The sequence below is a fragment of the Engystomops pustulosus genome, chromosome 2, assembly GCF_040894005.1.
Source record: "Engystomops pustulosus chromosome 2, aEngPut4.maternal, whole genome shotgun sequence".
Taxonomy (NCBI): Eukaryota; Metazoa; Chordata; class Amphibia; order Anura; family Leptodactylidae; genus Engystomops; species Engystomops pustulosus.
Window position 1 is genome coordinate 104,120,516 of NC_092412.1, and position 19,336 is coordinate 104,139,851.

General features: G+C 39.8%; 1 protein-coding gene across 1 annotated transcript in view; it reads left to right on the plus strand.

Moving 5' to 3' along the window:
- The window catches only part of ST6GAL2 (ST6 beta-galactoside alpha-2,6-sialyltransferase 2), a 98,505-nt gene that overhangs the window by 30,315 nt on the left and 48,854 nt on the right, over positions 1 to 19,336 (plus strand). Inside the window, exon 2 of the mRNA XM_072135837.1 lies at positions 6,320 to 6,396. The gene's annotated coding sequence lies outside the window, so the exon portion shown is untranslated. The remainder of the gene's footprint in view (positions 1 to 6,319; positions 6,397 to 19,336) is intronic.

Here is a 19,336-nt window from a genome sequence, read left to right on the forward strand (position 1 = left end):
TGTACACAATCTATAATATATCTTATATTTTGCTCCCCCTGCCTTCCTAATGTATCCCCTTTATACACAGTTTTTATTATAATATATAACACAATAAAACAAATTCTATTGTATTAAAAGCAGATCGCCAAACAATATTGACAAAATAAATGACTCTGCAACCTGATGTGCCATGACAAAAGCCATGACAATTTTTGAATTTCAGCTAAGATCAAAACAGAACTATTGTTATTGAGATTTTAGTTTTGACGTTGCTTGTATTACAAATATAGCATCATATTTATTGAATTGATCCCTTATGTACATGGCTGTATATTGAAATTTGGGTTGGACTTATATTTGGAGTGTTACCTGCATTATTTAAAAGGGTTTGTAGTTGTAGTTACATTTTTACGTATTCAAATGGTAGGTTGGTAGAAGGCTCATTTGCTGGAACCCCCAATGATCTCCAAAACTCAGTTTCTTTCTTGTTTGAATAGAGTGTCAGGGCTGGTATATTGCTGCTCCATTAATCTCTATTGGAACAGCCAGACATAGTTGAGTGCTGTACTTGGCAAGGCATTTTCCTTATTGTACTGTTTAAACCAAGGAAATACATTGATATACTTGCCAGTAACTTTTCTAAGATTTATTTAATGCAACATATTAAACAGTATTAAAATACTGTATGTCTAGACTTATTTGTAGAAACTGCTTACCAAATTTCATGAACATAGTTCTTGGATACATAAAAGAACCACTTAAAAATGTACTCAGCCATGTTTTCTAATTTCCACAACCTCTACTGACTATGATTCCAGGATCCATTTAGTCTTTTGGCCTCAAGTCAAAACCCGGGCGAGTTCGCCAATTTCAAGAACGATTCATTCAGTGACTGATTTTTCTAAAGAACTTATTTACAACTATGTAAAATTACTTTTGTCACAAAGATAATGCTAAAACTTTTTATGGAGCTTAGCTCTGCCAGCTCATTTGTGCAGTGTGTGCTTAGTATGCTGCAAGATACTTATTGATTCAACTCTTTTATTTAGGCCTCATGCACACGACCAAATGGTCTTTTCTGATCTGTATACATAACTGTATTCTGCCCTTATTGTACCGGTATGGCAACGTATTGCACCGTATCTGTATGAAATACAGTGGGCTGGCAAATTATGGATTGCTGACTACTGGCTGGCTTACAAAATGCACCTCCCACTGGTTCTGGATACAGCACGTATATACGGCAGCATATGGTGCACAGCTGTATGCAGCACATAATTATCCCATATTTCATACGTTCCCATTTGCCTCTATGGGCCTTATGGAACAGAAATACGGTGGAAAATATACATGCTCTTTATTATTATACGACTCACTTACAGTATGGTACGGTGGACAATATGGCCATGTACATTGATGGCCATATAGCCCATTGGAATGCACTGGGCCGTATTCTGGCCGTATATATGGCAGGTTTTATATAGTCATGTGATTGGGGCCTAACCCATAAAACACAGTAAAAGGTTGGGCACCAAAAGGCAACACTACAGCACTTTGTAGCTCATATATGACCTGATGTTTTGTAACCTGAAGCTTTTTCTGTATGTTGGCACTGTGTCTATTTAGTGCTGGCAGCTGCAGCATAGAGTATGTGATCATTGATTGGTTGTATAGATTTCTCAGACACATTTATGGTTAGTGTAATGTAGTCAGCCTTTTGGTTTCATACTCACTGTGTTTGAGTGTTAAAAGATTTTGCTGCAGCTAGGATGCAATCAGAGATACATAGGATGTACATAGTGGTTATTTCATATATTATACACTCACCGGCCACTTTATTAGGTACACCAGTCCAACTGCTCGTTAACACTTAATTTCTAATCAGCCAATCACATGGCGGCAACTCAGTGCATTTAGGCATGTAGACATGGTCAAGACAATCTCCTGCAGTTCAAACCGAGCATCAGTATGGGGAAGAAAGGTGATTTGAGTGCCTTTGAACGTGGCATGGTTGTTGGTGCCAGAAGGGCTGGTCTGAGTATTTCAGAAACTGCTGATCTACTGGGATTTTCACGCACAACCGTCTCTAGGGTTTACAGAGAATGGACCGAAAAAGAAAAAACATCCAGTGAGCGGCAGTTCTGTGGGCGGAAATTCCTTGTTGATGCCAGAGGTCAGAGGAGAATGGGCAGACTGGTTCGAGCTGATAGAAAGGCAACAGTGACTCAAGTCGCCACCCATTACAACCAAGGTAGGCATAAGAGCAACTCTGAGGCAGATGGGCTACAGCAGCAGAAGACCACACCGGGTGCCACTCCTTTCAGCTAAGAACAGGAAGCAGGCTACAATTTTCACAAGCTCATCGAAATTGGACAGTAGAAGATTGAAAAAACATTGCCTGGTCTGATGAGTCTCGATTTCTGCTGCGACATTCGGATGGTAGGGTCAGAATTTGGCGTCAACAACATGAAAGCATGGATTCATCCTGCCTTGTATCAACGGTTCAGGCTGGTGGTGGGGGTGTCATGGTGTGGGGAATATTTTCTTGGCACTCTTTGGGCCCCTTGGTACCAATTGAGCATCGTTGCAACGCCACAGCCTACCTGAGTATTGTTGCTGACCATGTCCATCCCTTTATGACCACAATGTACCCAACATCTGATGGCTACTTTCAGCAGGATAATGCGCCATGTCATAAAGCTGGAATCATCTCAGACTGGTTTCTTGAACATGACAATGAGGTCACTGGACTCAAATGGCCTCCACAGTCACCAGATCTCAATCCAATAGAGCATCTTTGGGATGTGGTGGAACGGGAGATTCGCATCATTGATGTGCAGCCGACAAATCTGCGGCAACTGTGTGATGCCATCATGTCAATATGGACCAAAATCTGTGAGGATCTTCCAGCACCTTGTTGAATCTATGCCACGAAGAATTGAGGCAGTTCTGAAGGCAAAAGGGGGTCCAACTCGCTACTAGCATGGTGTACCTAATAAAGTGGCCGGTGAGTGTATATTGCAATAAGCAATATAGTATGAAGGTATATAAGGCTGGAAAAAGGTGCAAGTCCATTAAGTCCAACCTTTAAGAATTAAACAAATATTTTTTTCCCATAACCCGTGATATTTTTGCTCTCCAGAAAGGCATCCAACCTCCTGAACATGTACAAGGAATCCGCCCTAACAACCTCCTAAGTTCCTTAGTCTCACTGCTCTTACAGTAAAGAACCTTTGTCTATGGAGATGGTAGAACGCCTCTCCTCTAGGCGTAGAGGGCGTCCCCTTGCCCTGGTCACAGGCCTAGGTATAAAAAAGGCATTTGGAGAGATCTGCAACATCTCCCACCGGGGGAGCCTAGCCTTTTCTTGGGGCCTGGAGAAAGCCGGGGCCCGGAATGCCTGAGTGACTGGCGGTTGCGGCCTAGGCGCGCTAGTGTCACGGTATGGGGAACCGGAGGGCTGTCCTACAGCCTTGTAGGTCTCCAGCAGGGTGGTGTTGGCAAGAAATGATGAGTGAGAGGCTGCTATAGCGGTTCTCCCTGGGGCCACCCTTTGGTGTCTGGAGTATGAGTCTCTGTGTGGTGGATAGGGTGCCTGTGATGGTAACAGCCGTAGTAGCAGGGACCAGACGGAGGCAGACGTTGAACAAAAATAACTTACAGTTCTTTATTGGAACCGACAGTAACAGTAGCAACGTGCCTTGACAAATGGTAGAATGCTGGAGATGCAGTTGGAGGGAGCCACAGGAGTAGATCACCAGCCTGGATGCAATGGCAGGCTGGGAGGTAGCTGTGTCCTAGTAGGATGCTTCAGCTCCTCCTGGGTTGCTTCAGATATCACCCTTAAAGGTAGGATGATATCCCTTTTCTCTCACTGACTAACTCACTGCACTCTTCAGGCAGGGAGCTGAGCTCTCTTGCTTTGGTCTGGTGTGCTGGCTGCACTGACTCCTCTGAGTCTCTAATCTGACCTGTTCAGACTCCTTGGTCTGACTGAACTCAACTCTCTTCTGAGAGAGAACTGACTTCTAGAAGTTTCCTGACCAGGGGTTTTGTTACTCCCACTGGTCAGGTGGTGGCTACTCCTCCAATAGCATCTCAGCTCACAGAAACAAGGTGTAACACATGTGATTGGATGACACATATTACATCACATAAAATACTTAACTCCTGCCTCACCAGGCAGACTCTACCGCTGCAGTGTTCCCCTGTGTTATGTAGTGACCTGCTGTCACTTCACAGGCTGCAAGCTACATGGTGGGACGTATTCGCAACAACCCCTCTGCCTTGCATCGGCGAGGGTGTTGCAGATCCTTGTACTGTACTGTTCAGGTATTTGTAATTTGTAATAAGGTCTTCCCTCAACTATCTTTTTTTAAACTGAATAACCCCAAGTTTAATAATCTGTCATTGTATTCTAGTCGCCCCATTCCCTTAATAATCTTGGTTGCTTTCCTCTGTACCCATTCCAGTTCTAATATGTCCTTTTTATACACTGGTGCCCAAAACTGTATACAGTTTACAGAGCTTAGTTTCATCTGCAAATATTGAAACTTGACTGTGTAAACGCTCTACAAGGTCATTTTTAAAAATATTAAAAAGAAGGGGACCCAATACTAACTCCTATGGCACTACCCTGGTAACTGTCATGGGTGGATCCATGCCCCACTCTCCCCACCAGCACGCCGCACGCGCAACTCACTGGACCCGGCTCCTGCTTCGTCCTCTTCAGTTGTCCGTGTGCGTTCCCGACCCCTAGAGCGTGCACGCGCCGGCTTTTAAAGGAGATTTAAAGGGGCTGTGGAACGACGTGGTGGTACCGTGCCGCAGCAAGACCATCTCACTTTGCGGCGGGCTCTGGTGAAGACCAGGTGCCTATTAGACTCCGGTCCCAGGTATCAGCTTGTACCACCTCCCGCAGTGGTCCAGAGGATCCACTCATCCCGAATCCTGACAGTAACATTAACCCAGTTTGAGAACGTGCCATTAATGACAACCCTCTGTTTTCTATCACTAAGCCATTTGCTTACCCAAATACACATATTTTCCACTGGTGCCAGCAGTCTCATTTACATCCAGTTTTCAGTCTTCAGAACCGAAGGTAAGTAGCTATTCCGCTGTATTCTCATACATTGACATACGTCTTCCTGTTCCAACCATCCAGCTGAAGGTGGTGAAAGAAGTGAACCAATGTTTAGGGTGTTTCAGTCTTTCAGTGATGTAACTGTCTACATATGGACCCTCCATAGAGGACAGAGATGGATGCAATACTATTGCATCCGTTCCCTGTAGGCTGTTATGACCTCCGCTGAGCAGCAGGAAGCTGAATGGGAAGACATACCTTGCTGCACCTTTCCATCCTCTGCTATAGGATGCACATTTTACTTTGCAGAAGGAGGGAAAACATACCTCTGTTTAAGAGTATATATCTATGTATACATTCAGTATATAGGGCAGGACATTTCTTGGTATATATGCTAAAACCATACAGAAAATGTGAACTGAGTGTTGCCTTACCAGCGCAAAAATATGACACATTGACTAATCATTACAGGAATAACTGCTAAATGTCCAATTAAAAAATATTTTAACTGCGTTTGTATAATTGTTCCTTCATTGAGTAGAAATTTACATATACTTCTACTAACCATGCTGTTTGATCCATGTATTACAGACTTAATTTCTCCCATAAAGACATTTACTTCATGACTTCATTGTTGTAATTTTACTGTAGTGTAGCAAGTATTCTAAGTACTTGATATGATACCCACCAGGATCATCTACTCTATTGCTTTTAGACCATATGTAAGGCAATAAAACATAAACGAAAACATTAATATAGTTTATTGTGCATTTTGTGATGGTTTTATGCAGGACCATTACTAAAACATTTAAAAGGCAGACTAACATTTCAATGGAGAATAAACTTACCGGATTCTATAAACACCAGACCATAATGGAAGTTTTTTTTATGGACTTGAACAAAATAAATTCTTTGTTCGCACATAATTATCAAGCCACCACTTGTGTTACAACACAATACATAATAAAGTGTGTACATTAACCAAATTGATCCCCTGTGAACACTGCATAATTGCAGATTTGAGGTGCAAGGAGTTTTCAACCTAGTGTTAACCTCTATTGCATGTGATGCAGAACTTTAGCTGTAATGCATAGATATTTTGTTGGTGTAATGCTCCCACTATTAATTTCTACTGGCATGTAAAAGACTTTGCTAAACTATACCATGAGCCTTGTATATAGTTCATCATGTCAGAACGAGCTGCAGCATGTTTATATTGTAAAAGGTAAAATTTGTTTTTTTAATATATTTCAGAATACCACATGAACGGAAGGCATAAGAAACTACAAAGTTAGAGGAGGAGGGATATCAAGTAAGATAACGCCAAACAAGTAAGTTATTGACCAGTTTTTGTGTTTGTAATGCCCTCCTTCCCCCCAATCTACTGGGTATTGTAGTGTAAAATAAATTAAGGTGAACAACACCCTAAGCATTACAATTACTTCAAAAAGAAGCAGAATGTTTGCAGCTTTTCTGACAATTTGCCTGTTTTAGATATTTTTATTTTACACATTTCAGATTTAGAGATTTACATTGTGAATATTTTTTCAAGACAATGCACAATGACAAATGATCCTTCCATCATATCTGAAAATACGGTAGTAGTGTGTAGTGTTTTTAATGATGCTTTTAATGTTGTTTCACAACTGCTGCAAGTTTCATTAAACCTTAAGACTGTTTGGAGAAAAAGGAAGTCTAACTTGATTGACTTTTAATTTTCATGTGCATCATCCTGTTATCTAAACATTGAAGTGAGTTAATTTCTCATTTAATTTCCTTAGAAGATGGTTGAACTTCGAGGCATTTCAATCGTAGCCTAAGCAATGGTCTACTCTTTCTTTGGTTTGAGGGACCCATGTGTTGGGGCTTCAGCTTAAAAAGATTAACTGAAATCTTTTTAAATTGTTTTTGCGCAAATGCTTTTTCCTAGGCTTATTATTAAATTACCAAGACAAATACGTATATTAAACTGGTATGAGAATAATGTAGTCCTCCTACGCAATGTAGTGGTTAGTGAACTGGTAGCTGATATGTTTACAGGGCTACACTTATTACTTCTACACCTGAATAATCAGTGCAAGACAAGCAATTCAGCAAGCAATATTGTGTTCCTATTTTCTGTTTGATAAAATTATGTGGTCATATTTGTTCAGATTTGGAGAAGTACTATGAATATTCCTGTTGTTTCATAGTAAAAAATAGGATAAAATACAACGTCTGAGATAACACAGGCTTTTCTGAATGCCTATGTAATGAATGGTGTTGCACCTTCTGCCCTACGAGCTCTTCCCACGGTCTTAGATGGATCCAGCGATCATCCACTATTTGGTAGTCCAGCAAAAACAATTTTTTCAATGACCGGAGCTCATAATTCCAAACACGACCACTGCACAATTCCTTCTTATCCGTGCACCACTCCAAACACAAGAGATCCCTCTCGGGAATAAGTCACCATTCAGACAAGAAACCGCAATATTTTCACTTCTGTCTCAGTCTCCTCCATTCACTGTGTATAAGAGACATATCCAGACATAGTTTAGACAGTTTCAAATTTTAAAAGCTTTTATTACAGGTTCTACTCACATAAAAAGGTAAAAAATGCGCATATCAAAAGTATTTTCCACGAGGACGCCAATCTCCGCCCGACCCAGGGTTTCGCCTCTCAGCTTCTTCCGGGGCTTGATTAGAGTCCGTCCTCTAGCCTAATTTATACATGTCCAGCGTCTAACATAAACTGCATTTTCCAACTTGTACATAAAATACAAAAAAATAATAGTTCAATCTGCACAGTATATTCATATCTTACTAAGAAACTGTTCCAAATGTACCTGTGTATTGTGGATTCTTTTTCACTAGGTTTCCCTAACCCACGTGGGAATCAACTAGTGGTTTCTAGCTATCGTCCAGTCACAGGGATCATTTAAGAAAAACACACAAACCTGCTTTTCAAAATCACGTCGGTATTAACCAATCCACTTGCAGATGTACTCCATTCACTACACGAGGATACTAATGCTTTTTTCTACTTATGTTTGCGATACATCGGTACAGGAGGATATTCATCTATTTCCACCTATCCTTACTCCTATATTAAATTTCCAAATAGTATCCTCGTGTAGTGAGGACGGACGCTAATCAACCCCCGGAAGAAGCTGAGAGGCGAAACCCTGGGTCAGGCGGAGATTGGCATCCTCGTGGAAAATACTTTTGATATGCACATTTTTTACCTTTTTATGTGAGTAAAACCTGTAATAAAAGCTTTTAAAATTTTGAAACTGTCTACACTATGTCTGGATATGTCTCTTATACACAGTGAATGGAGGAGACTGAGACAGAAGTGAAAAACCTTATCAAATAAATCAAACAAAAACAGTCAACACTATGGTTGAAAAAGCTTACTGTCAAGACAGTGAAGAAGTGAGAGCTCTGTTATTCTCACAACAACTGTCCTGTCTACTTTCTGGCCTTGTGCTAAACCACAGGCAACCACTGGGCATCCAGCTCTACCCTCTAAAGTGTACTTAAGAGTAAGACAGTTAACAAACAGGTACAAGACAACCAACTTGGCAAAGTCCGACAAACCATGTTGAAACCAAGATGAGGTACAAAAGTGTAAGGCAGAATAATATTCAAGGAGAAAGGTCAGGTTCAAAGAAAAACTGTATAAACTCAGAATATTACCAAAGTGACAGAAAGACATGTTGAAAAGTATGGTCAAAAGCTGTTGTGTGAATATTCCTTTAGAAAAGATTTTGATAGAAGATCTCTTCTATCAACTTTAACAATTATACTGATGCTTTGGTTCCCAGATCCCCTCCATATTGCAGATTCACATGGTGTTACTGTGTGGAAGGAGCACTTCCCTCGCCCATTATGTTATGAAAATTCCTGTGCTGCAGTGAGATTACTTCAAGCAGAGGGAGAGGGAGTCCTGAGCAGGAGCAGAGGGGCAGGGTGAGACAGTCTAACAGCCTTTGAATATGCAGCACTGAGGGACTTTTGGAGCCACCCCAATATTCCCTCAGGCTCATTAGCATAATTTTAAAAGTTGATTTTAGTAGGAAGGAGGCAATGGATGACAAATATAAGATTATTACCACAGTCACAATGCCAGGATCTTTGAGTAAGTGTGCCTAATCCATGCTTAATTTTTATTTTAATCAAATACATTTTTATTAATTTTTTTTGTTTTTTACTTATACAAACACAAAAACTCCCCTCCCCCTTCATCCCCAACACCCCTTCCCCTGATTATGCACATAGTCTCATAAATCACAGTATGTTGTACAATACATAAAGTTCAGAAAGCATGGGTATCAACATGCAAATTCCATTTTTCATTCAGTTATAACAATGAATGTCTTCTAGCACCACCGAGTACAACCTTTATGTCATACCAATGCCACTGGCCACTCTCCCCAAATTTGTTCCACTTTTTTCATAACCTTCCTCTTAAGGTAAACCCCTCTCTCCATTTGAATAAGTCTGAACATTTTATCCTTGTACTCCTTGAGCGTAGGAGAATCTGGGCTCAGCCATTTCTGGGCAATTAACTTCCTAGCCTGATAGAGTGATCTTTTGAGCGCCATCCTGAGACTTTCATTTCCCGGTATCCTTGCTTGATTTGGATATTAGATTTCCTTTAATAATTTTAACACTGTTTTAAAACATTTGCATTTTAAAATGCCATTATGGAAATGTCAACATCTGTGTGCATCTAAAAAAAAATGTATAAAACATGTTTGAATAAAATTGGTTATATTTTTTTTAAATCCTGCCTATTGGTTAATTCTTTACATGTGATGTGGTCATTACTGTCAATATTATGTGACAGACATATTTCAGTATATAATCATCACCTCCTGCAGAGCAGGAGATATTGGAATGAAAATGACAGAATGTTTGGAAACAACCTTCACGTCCCAAGAGACACCTGACACCAAAAGAAAATGTGTTTATCTTCAGGACGACAAATTCCTTCCATGCATCAGCCACTATCATCAATTTCCTTTTCTTAAGAATGTGAATGACTTGACAGTAGTTGGTTAAGAAGCAGGGATATTCTTATGCTGTATGTTGGGGTTTATTCCGCTATTCAATTTTTTTCTTATACTGGCTTTCAAATATCCTATAATTTACCAAATGATGTAATCTATTTCTACATGTAAAACCTATATCATTTTTATCCATTCTTCAGAAATTGTTGGGGTTTCTCGTAATAGATATTGGTTATATTCCAAACAGAATGAGCTAGAATCAGATGAATGAGAGATAGCGAAAGTGGTGAAAAGTCCACTGCATACACCCATTTCTACTGAGATTTTTATGAAAATGTTCTTAAACTGTAAAATAACCATCAATCTTAACTGTGTTTATGGGATGTATGTAATACATTCCTTCCTAGTTACTTCTTTGCTATGTGTTTAAGCACACTTTTGTTGACCAGTTGAAAAATTTTCAATGAAAAATGCAGACACCTTTACACATTTACTTTACACAACCTAAATGTAACATAAAGGTTTTTGCTGGAATAAAGAAATATGTTGGAAGCAGTCCAGGAGGCCATATTTGAATATTTATCTATTTGGACAGTTCATACACAGCTTTGTAGACCCTTAGCTATCTTATTTACATTATGCTTGGTTAAGTCACTTAGATGCCCAGCATGAAGCCAGGTAAAAAATTTCTCCCGTGGTAGCAATGTTTTTTTTTTTGCAAGGATCATTTTAAATACTATTCAAATGATATTGTAAAGGGAAATATTAAACAAATAAAACAATAAAACATAGGTTTAGTGTTTTCCATTATACCCCCATTCGTTTATATTGATCAACTTTGCCTGGAGAGGTGAAATGAAGGAAGTTAGACATGTGGAGAATCTGTGGGTTTTTATCCTTTTCTAGGATAGAGTACTCAGGTCTGAGTTGGACTGATTAAAGTATATATACACCTTTTTTAAAGTACAGTAGATACACTTAAATGTTTGTTTCACTTTATACTACAAAACTAAAAGTAATTTGTGTTATTTAACTTCACATGGTGATTCACTGGAATGTGTGCTCTATATTTTGTAAGGGGTAATTACCTTTATAAGTATGCACTACCACTTGAGCTTTTTCTAGTATGCCTTAGAAATAAATGTGCTGCTGAACTAAGAAACCTTAAACTATAACTGCATTCTGCCAAACTTTATCTTTGTTGCTTTTTACCATGGAATTTGAGTAGGAGTAAAAAAGAAAAGCCAACCAAGATCCTCCATATACCTTAAGAACTGAATGCACATGTGCTTTCAATAATGAGAGGGTGTAAACTCTTGATAGACACTTAGGGTATACAGATAAAGCTTAAAGAAGACCTGTCACCCATAAAAAAGGCTCTAAGAGCTGATTACTAAAGTAAGGAGCTCCTTGTTCTACCCCATTTTTAGCAGCGATAAACTGTTAGTTTAATTGGAACCCTCCGATAAAGCTAGCAGGAATTGCCATGCAGCACAATAGGAATGGCGTATTCATGAGGGGGAGTGGTACGAGACGCTACATCTTCCCCGGACCCCCCCCTCCCACTCCAGAGGCTGGTGGTTACCGCCGGGCTTCATGCGGCCATCACCATCTCCTAGTCCCGCCCCCTCATGAATTTGTTTTGAGCGCAGCTCGGCGTTCCTATTGTACTGCGCGGCATTGTCTGCTAGCTTTATTGCAAGGTTCTGATAAAACAAGCAGTTTATCAGCTAATAATGGGGTAGTGCCTTTTTTAATGGGTGACAGGTCCTCTTTAATATCACTTGTAAGTTGTTAACAACACTGTGGTACATAGAGAGAACTTGGCCTCTCAGTGGCTTTTCTTGTATCTGCGATAAGATATCATGGCACACAAAGACATGTTAAAGTTTGCTACATCTGTATCCTTTAGTGCAATGGTGGCAAACCTATGGCACAGGTGCCAGAAGTGGCACTCGGAGCCCTCTCTGTGGGCACCCAGGCCATCACCCAGCACAAAGGTCAGCATTCAGGACTCCTGAAGTGGGAGAGCTGGATTATCATTGAAGCCCCTTCTCAGGGCCTGCTATTCATCCTGTTAAGGGGACCATAGAAGGAAGCTACAATAATAATCTGAATTTCTCCATCTTTCTACTATAGTGGTGTCTTCAGGATGCCAATACGTTTGAATCTGTAACACAGCAGGGACCAAAAAGTTACTTTAAATTGGCATTTGGCACTTTGTGAAAAATATGTGGCTTCCGGTTGTAGTTTCGGCACTCAGTCTCTAAAAGGTACAGCATCACTGCTTTAGAGGAAAGGTTTAGTTTTATCAGAATCCAACAAACACTACCTGTCCAATCCCACAAAAAAATGTTGGGAATGTCTTTAATACATTGGCTGTGTAACTGACGTTCATTTAATATACATGGTCAGATGATGTTATGACACATAAAACGACAGATAAACTTGACAGGACCTGCTGACCATCTTATTTGCAATAGGGGCCCCACATCTTTCAGTTAGGGGACAGAAGCAGGGGTGTAACTACAGTGGTAGCAGTCATAGCAATTGCATCTTTCTGTGGGTGGATAAGAGACCGGATATTTGGCGTGAGCTTGGGTGCTCATGTCTTACAAGCATGCTCAGCTAGACCATGCTAGGCCACCCCATCTTTAAAGAAAATAACCAGATGTTTTTGCTAATTTATTAAACAAGGAAATCTCGTGGTCATAAGTATTAAAACCCTATAGAATTTCTGCAGCTGGTTCCTAAGAGTACAATGGACTCCATAATCCTTAAATGGAAGAAGGTTAGGACAACATGACTGCCATACTGTACCTTTGCGTGTGCCAAACTAAGCAATTGTGGGAAAAGTGCCTTGATGAGAGAGTTAATGAAGAACCCTAAGATCACTGTGACTGAGTTCTAGAGATGCAGAAGGAATATGGGAGAAAGTTCCGCAAAGTCAACTATCAGTGCAGCCCTAAACCAGAGTGTGCCAACGGGAGTCACTCCTCCATATAAAATATAAAAGCTTGCATACAGTTTGCCAAAAAAACACATGAAGGACACCCAGACTATGAGAAATAAAATACTCTTGTCTAATGAAACGAAGATGGAATATTTTGGTGTTAATTCTAAGCGGTATGTATGGAGAAAACCAGGCACTGCTCATCACCTGCCAAATACAATCCCAGCAGTGAAACATGGTGGTGTAAGCATTGTGCTATGGGGTGTTTTTCCGCTGCAGGAACTGGTTTCAAATGAAGGAAAGATGAAGGTGGCCAAATACAGAGACATCCTGGATGAAAACCTCTTCCAAAGTGCTCGGGAGGCTGGGTATCGGTTCACCTTCCAACAAGACAATGAACCTAAACATGCAGCTCAAATAGCAAAGCAGCAATTTCAGAACAACTCTGCAACCTCTCTTGACTGGCCCAGTCAGAGCCTTGACCTAAACCCAATTGAGTATCTCTGGATTCCACCAAATGAAAATGTCTGTCCACCAACATTCTCCATCCAACCTGAGGAAACTGGAGAGGATCTGCAAGGAAGAATGTCAGAGGATCCCCAAATCCACATGTGAAAAACTTGCTGCATCATTCCCAATAAGACTCATGGCTGTACAAGCTCAAATGGTTCTTCTACTCAATACTGAGCAAAGGGTCTGAATACTTATGACAATGTGATATTTCAGTTTTTCTTGTTTAATAAATTAACAAAAATATCTACATTTCAGTTTTTTTTCTGTCAAGATAGGCTGCAGCGTGTACATTAATGAACAAGAATATAACTTTTTTGATCTTACCAATTGAATGCAATGAAACAAAGGGTAAAAAATATAATAGATGAGCAGTATGTGGGAGAAACAAAGCTCAACAAGAAATAGATTATAACATTAGTAGTCCTAACCAATTACATTATTCTGATGCTAGAGGGGAGGGGTATTCCTCTAACTAAGTCACTAGCCCTTATTTTTTCTTGGTATAGATGCAACAGTGAGTACCTGGCCAGAGAAATAATGCACAAACAAGAAAAAAAATGGGGGGCACACAGCAACTTATGGTTTATAACAAATACTCTTCTACTCAAATTTCTGCAGTTTCCTCAAACAAAGCTATAATGCAAATGTAATATAAGATTTTTTTTGGGGGGGTGGAGGGGATTGTCTTATATTTAGGAAAAGCCGTAGATATTTGTGAGACATAGTCCCAATCTTCAGAAGGCAATGCAGACCTATTCCAACACAGTTTACCTCTGAATAGCTGATGTGTTGGCCATGTAAATAACTTTTACAAACAATCAATAGCTATTGAGGTTTACTTAACAGAACAATTTCACGTCATCTCGTAGAAAACGGTGGCTGAGTGAGTAGCACATCTGCCTTGCAGCACTGGGGTCCTGGGTTCGAATCCCACCCAGGTCAACATCTGCAAAGAGTTTGTATGTTCTCTCCGTGTTTGCGTGGGTTTCCTCCGGGTACTCCGGTTTCCTCCCACACTTCAAAACATACTGTTAGGTTGTTTAGATTGTAAGCGGCACGGTGGCTGAGTGAGTAGCACATCTGCCTTGCAGCACTGGGGTCCTGGGTTCGAATCCCACCCAGGTCAACATCTGCAAAGAGTTTGTATGTTCTCTCCGTGTTTGCGTGGGTTTCCTCCGGGTACTCCGGTTTCCTCCCACACTTCAAAACATACTGTTAGGTTGTTTAGATTGTAAGCCCCATGGGGACAGGGACCAATTTGACATGCTTGTGCAGCGCTGCGTAATCTGTGTGCGCTATATAAATAAAGAATTATTATTATTAGAAACTCTACTGTTTGTTTTTATTCAACCACTTTATGAATAATAAAAGAGGCTGCAGACATTCCACATGTCTCATACAGTACATTGTTGGAAGGCTTTGGCAGCTGCGATGCTCCCTAATTGACCACCGTTTAGTAATTTTGCTGGGCATACTTTTATTCAAATAGATTTCCAGAAACATTGGCAGAATTGGAACAGATGTCTCGAGATATGTCCTTTTGTGAACTGTAATGTAAATCAGTATTCAGTTATATGAAAACACCTCCAACCCGATCTTTTCATATTTCTGGAGAGCTCATATACATATTTATATATTTACTGATCAGCATTGTCTTACCTAAATTTAAGAGTAAAGCAAATGCATCAAAAACATTAATAATGTTATCTTGTTGAATTTGCTTGCACTTAACTAATCTATTGCGATTTTTATTGGTGCTGAAATTTTCAAGAGGTGGTCTGATGAGAATGTAGACCTCATAAATCGGGCAGATCTTTGATCACGATAATGTAGCCACTCTTTTTTAGTGGCATTGAACTTTAGCAAATGGCATCTATTTGCCAGATTGGATGTTCGGCCATCAATCCAGCAATACGTTTTGGCCGCACGGACGAAACAAAACAAAAACTACAGTTCTGTTCATCTCAATTGTAGCAATTACAATAGTATTAAAGTTCTATATATATTAAATAATGTTAAAATGCACAATAAAATTGTGTGGAATCCAACGGACCAGTCAGTGGTATCAGGGAACATTCATGCAGAGAAAAAAGAAGTATGAAAATTACTGTAGAAATGTTAACTGAGCAGTGCATATTCAGACATATCCACATTTTTCAAAGATGACACAAAGTAGGCAGGCAGTACAAAATATAAACTCAGCTTTTTTAAAGGACATGAATCGATTTGTTATTCTCCAATGCAGATGCGTCCTTTATGAACATTCATTTTAGCTGGACATGTCGGAATTTTAAGAACAAAGTTATTTTAATATTGTATCACAAAGTGATATCCTTTATGTTACAATTTTATGTCACAATTTTACTCTCTGTATTGCTGTTTTAGCTCCTATCTCTCCCTAGGCTGGTCAGCGTAAAATTGTGGGTGGGGACTCTCTAAGCAGAAACCTTATAATTCCTCTAGTGCTTTGAGATGCTGTGTGTTGGTAATGTGGTTAGATTATCAGGGTAGAATGTTTATATACACTTTCATTTAGCTTCTGAACATTCACTGGTATCTGACACATAGAAATAGATGACAGAGATCAGAGATGAAAAATGATGAGATCTATGAGATGCACACAACTACATTCTCAGCACTGCTACATTTCAGCCACAAAATACATTGTCAGGTCTCCTGTGCCTCCCTCCCATTATCTGTCTGTAGCTCTTAGCTTTACTATCCTCATGTTACTTTCTGGCAGGAAGTCTCAGCGGGAGCTCATCTTTGAATGCAAGGGTGGGGCTGGAGTGTAGAGCGGAGATGAGTGCAGCATCAAACAGGAGTACAATTAATATGTCTTCCTGACCCTAAAGTCAGAAGATTAAAGGTCGGATCCTGGGGCGATCAAAATTGTGTACATATATTGTAGAAGCTCTTCTTTGTGGGAATACCCATTTAAGCATGTTATAATATTGTATTCAGAGACTTTCATGAGAATTTAACCAAATTTATCCCTAACCAAATTTAAGCTAAGGGTAGGCACAATTGAGAACTAAGGTTAAGTTAAGGGTAGGCACAATTGTACTCTGTACTCTGTACTCTAGTGAGTACCCTTTCTTACTGCCAGTGCAAGTAATCAGATCCTATTTTTGAAACAATAAACCCAGTTTTTATGAACAATATACAGTTTTCCCATATATTGTATTATTCAGCAATGCCGTTGTGGGATATACAGTAAAAAGTGAATGATGTTTATGTCTGCATTTTCATAAACAAAACAGAAATCCCTAAAAGAAATCCAGCAGATCATTTATATATAAAAGAAGTGTAGTCATTTATCCCTGGAAGGACACTTCATTAACCCCATAGCGCAATAAGACGTACCCTTACGTCTTACTGCGCATGGGGGAGTATGAAGAGGGCTCACAGGCTGAGCCCTCTTCATACTCACCGGGCATTTGCTTCATAATGAAGCAAACGCCCGTCGCTAACACCCGCGATCGGTGCTTGCACCGATCGCGGGTGTTAACCCTTTGATTGTCGCCGGCAAAGCTGCCGGCGGCATTAAAGAGCCGGCGGCGCGTGGGCGCCGCCATCTTGGCTCCGATCGTCACTCCCCGTGACGTCACCGGGGAGCGGCGATCCGTTGCCATGACAGCCTGGGATCACACAAAGATCCCAGGCTGTCATGATCGAGGCTATCTATTACAATGTGCGATCTGCACATTATAATAGATGGTATGCAAAATCCCCATATACTGCCATACTGTAGTATGGCAGTATATGGTAGGATCAATCAGACAACCTAGGGTTAAAGTACCCTAGGGAGTCTGTAAAATAGTAAAAAAAATAAATAAAAAAAAGTAAAAAAAAAAAAATTATATTAAAAAAACATAAAAATTCAAATCACCCCCCTTTCCCTAGAACTGATATAAATATAAATAAACAGTAAAAATCATAAACACAATAGGTATCGCCGTGTCCGAAAATGCCCGATCTATCAAAATATAATAACCGTTTTTCACTGCGTTAAACCCCGTAGCGGAAAATAGCGCCCGAAGTCGCAAATGGCATTTTTTTGCCATTTTGAAAAATAGAAAAAATTCTATAAAAAGTGATCAAAATGTCGAACAGTCCTAAAAATAGAAGCATTGAAAACGTCATCAGAAGTCGCAAAAAATGACACCACCCACAGCTCCATACACCAAAGTATGAAAAAGTTATTAGCGCAAGAACACGGCAAAATGAAGAATTTTTTTTCTGTACAGGAGGTTTTAATTTTTGTAAATGTATGAAAACATTATAAAACCTATACAAATTTGGTATCCCCGTGATCGTATTGACCCAATGAATGAAATAGACATGTCATTTGGGGTGCACAGTGAAAGCTGTAAAAACCAAGCCCACAAGAAATGGCGCAAATGTGTTTTTTCATCATTTTCACTGCATTTAGAATTTTTTTCCCGCTTCCCAGTGCACGGCATGGAATATTTAATACCATCACTACGAAGTGCAATTTGTTACGCAGAAAATAAGCCATCACACAGCTCTGTACATGGAAAAATAAAAAAGTTATAGATTTTTGAAGGTGGGGAGTGAAAAATAAAAACGCAAAAACGAAAAAGGGCCTGGTCCTTAAGGGGTTAAGCCCGTCATAAGACATTCTTTCATGTGCTTTATTCATTTTCCTAAAGTAGTCATACATTGAACCATCATCACTGGGAACCTCAATGCTTTGAAATTGCAGCAGGATTGGCTTCTTTCCAATTGTCTGTAAATTGAGTCTTTTATTTAAAATCTGTAAATGCTGACAGTAATAGTCAGAAGTATTCTTTTGTAGAGCTCATTGTTGACCTGTTCACCTCCATCATCCACTCCTCCAACCTTACATTCCTATATTCTGCTTTTGATGTTATAAGAATATGTGAGTTTTGTATTCCATTACATTATTTATGTCTGGAGGAAATGTCTTCTTCAGCAAGTATTTGTTAGCTAAACATTCTGGAGAGTTTTGCCGTAACACAAAATTAATTTCGTATGCCGCTGATCGTAACAGTACTGAAATGGTTGTGTTTCAGACTGAACAAACCCTATTTCTAATTCTATACCCTGTTTATAATGCTCCTCTCCTCTTCCACACTTCTACAAGTCTTTATTAGTGTAAGTTCTGAAAATATACAGTTTACTTTAATGGTTATGGTCAGTAAATATTCTTGCGAAATATCTGTTGCATACCTTTCGTCAAAGAAACGCTGTTATATGTGAAGTATCACAATTTTCACATTATATTATTTGTGCCTGGTATTTTTCACCAGATTTCTACTATGCATGCTCCATCCCTAGTATCACCTTCTAGTGGGTGAGACTAGCTTTAATAATTCCCCCCATACACTACACACATAGCAGTGGAAATTCCGTTCAACTATCTTTCTGATGAACATGCTCAGAAACAGCAGCAGCATGGAGGACATGATACTCCAGTACAGACCAGTATAGATGTTGATTTGCATTACATTGAATTCTAGAAGCTAACTCTCTGTGTGCCTCTCTCTCATTCCATCAGCTTCTTCTGTAGACTTTAGTGGAAGAAAGTAACATGATCCCTCAGCAAGCTAACATTCCATTTGTGTAGGAGGAAGTGGGGAAAAGGAAAGACACCAAATAAGTGGGAGGCATTGCCTCCCAAACCCATCCCCTGTGAGCAACAATCGTTCCCACAGGAGCCTGTAGGCTGTATGAGACTGCAGGATCTATAACAGTGTGGCGCACTGCTAAAAATCCATAGCAATTTCTTCATATAAATGTAGTATGCAGTACTGTATATGG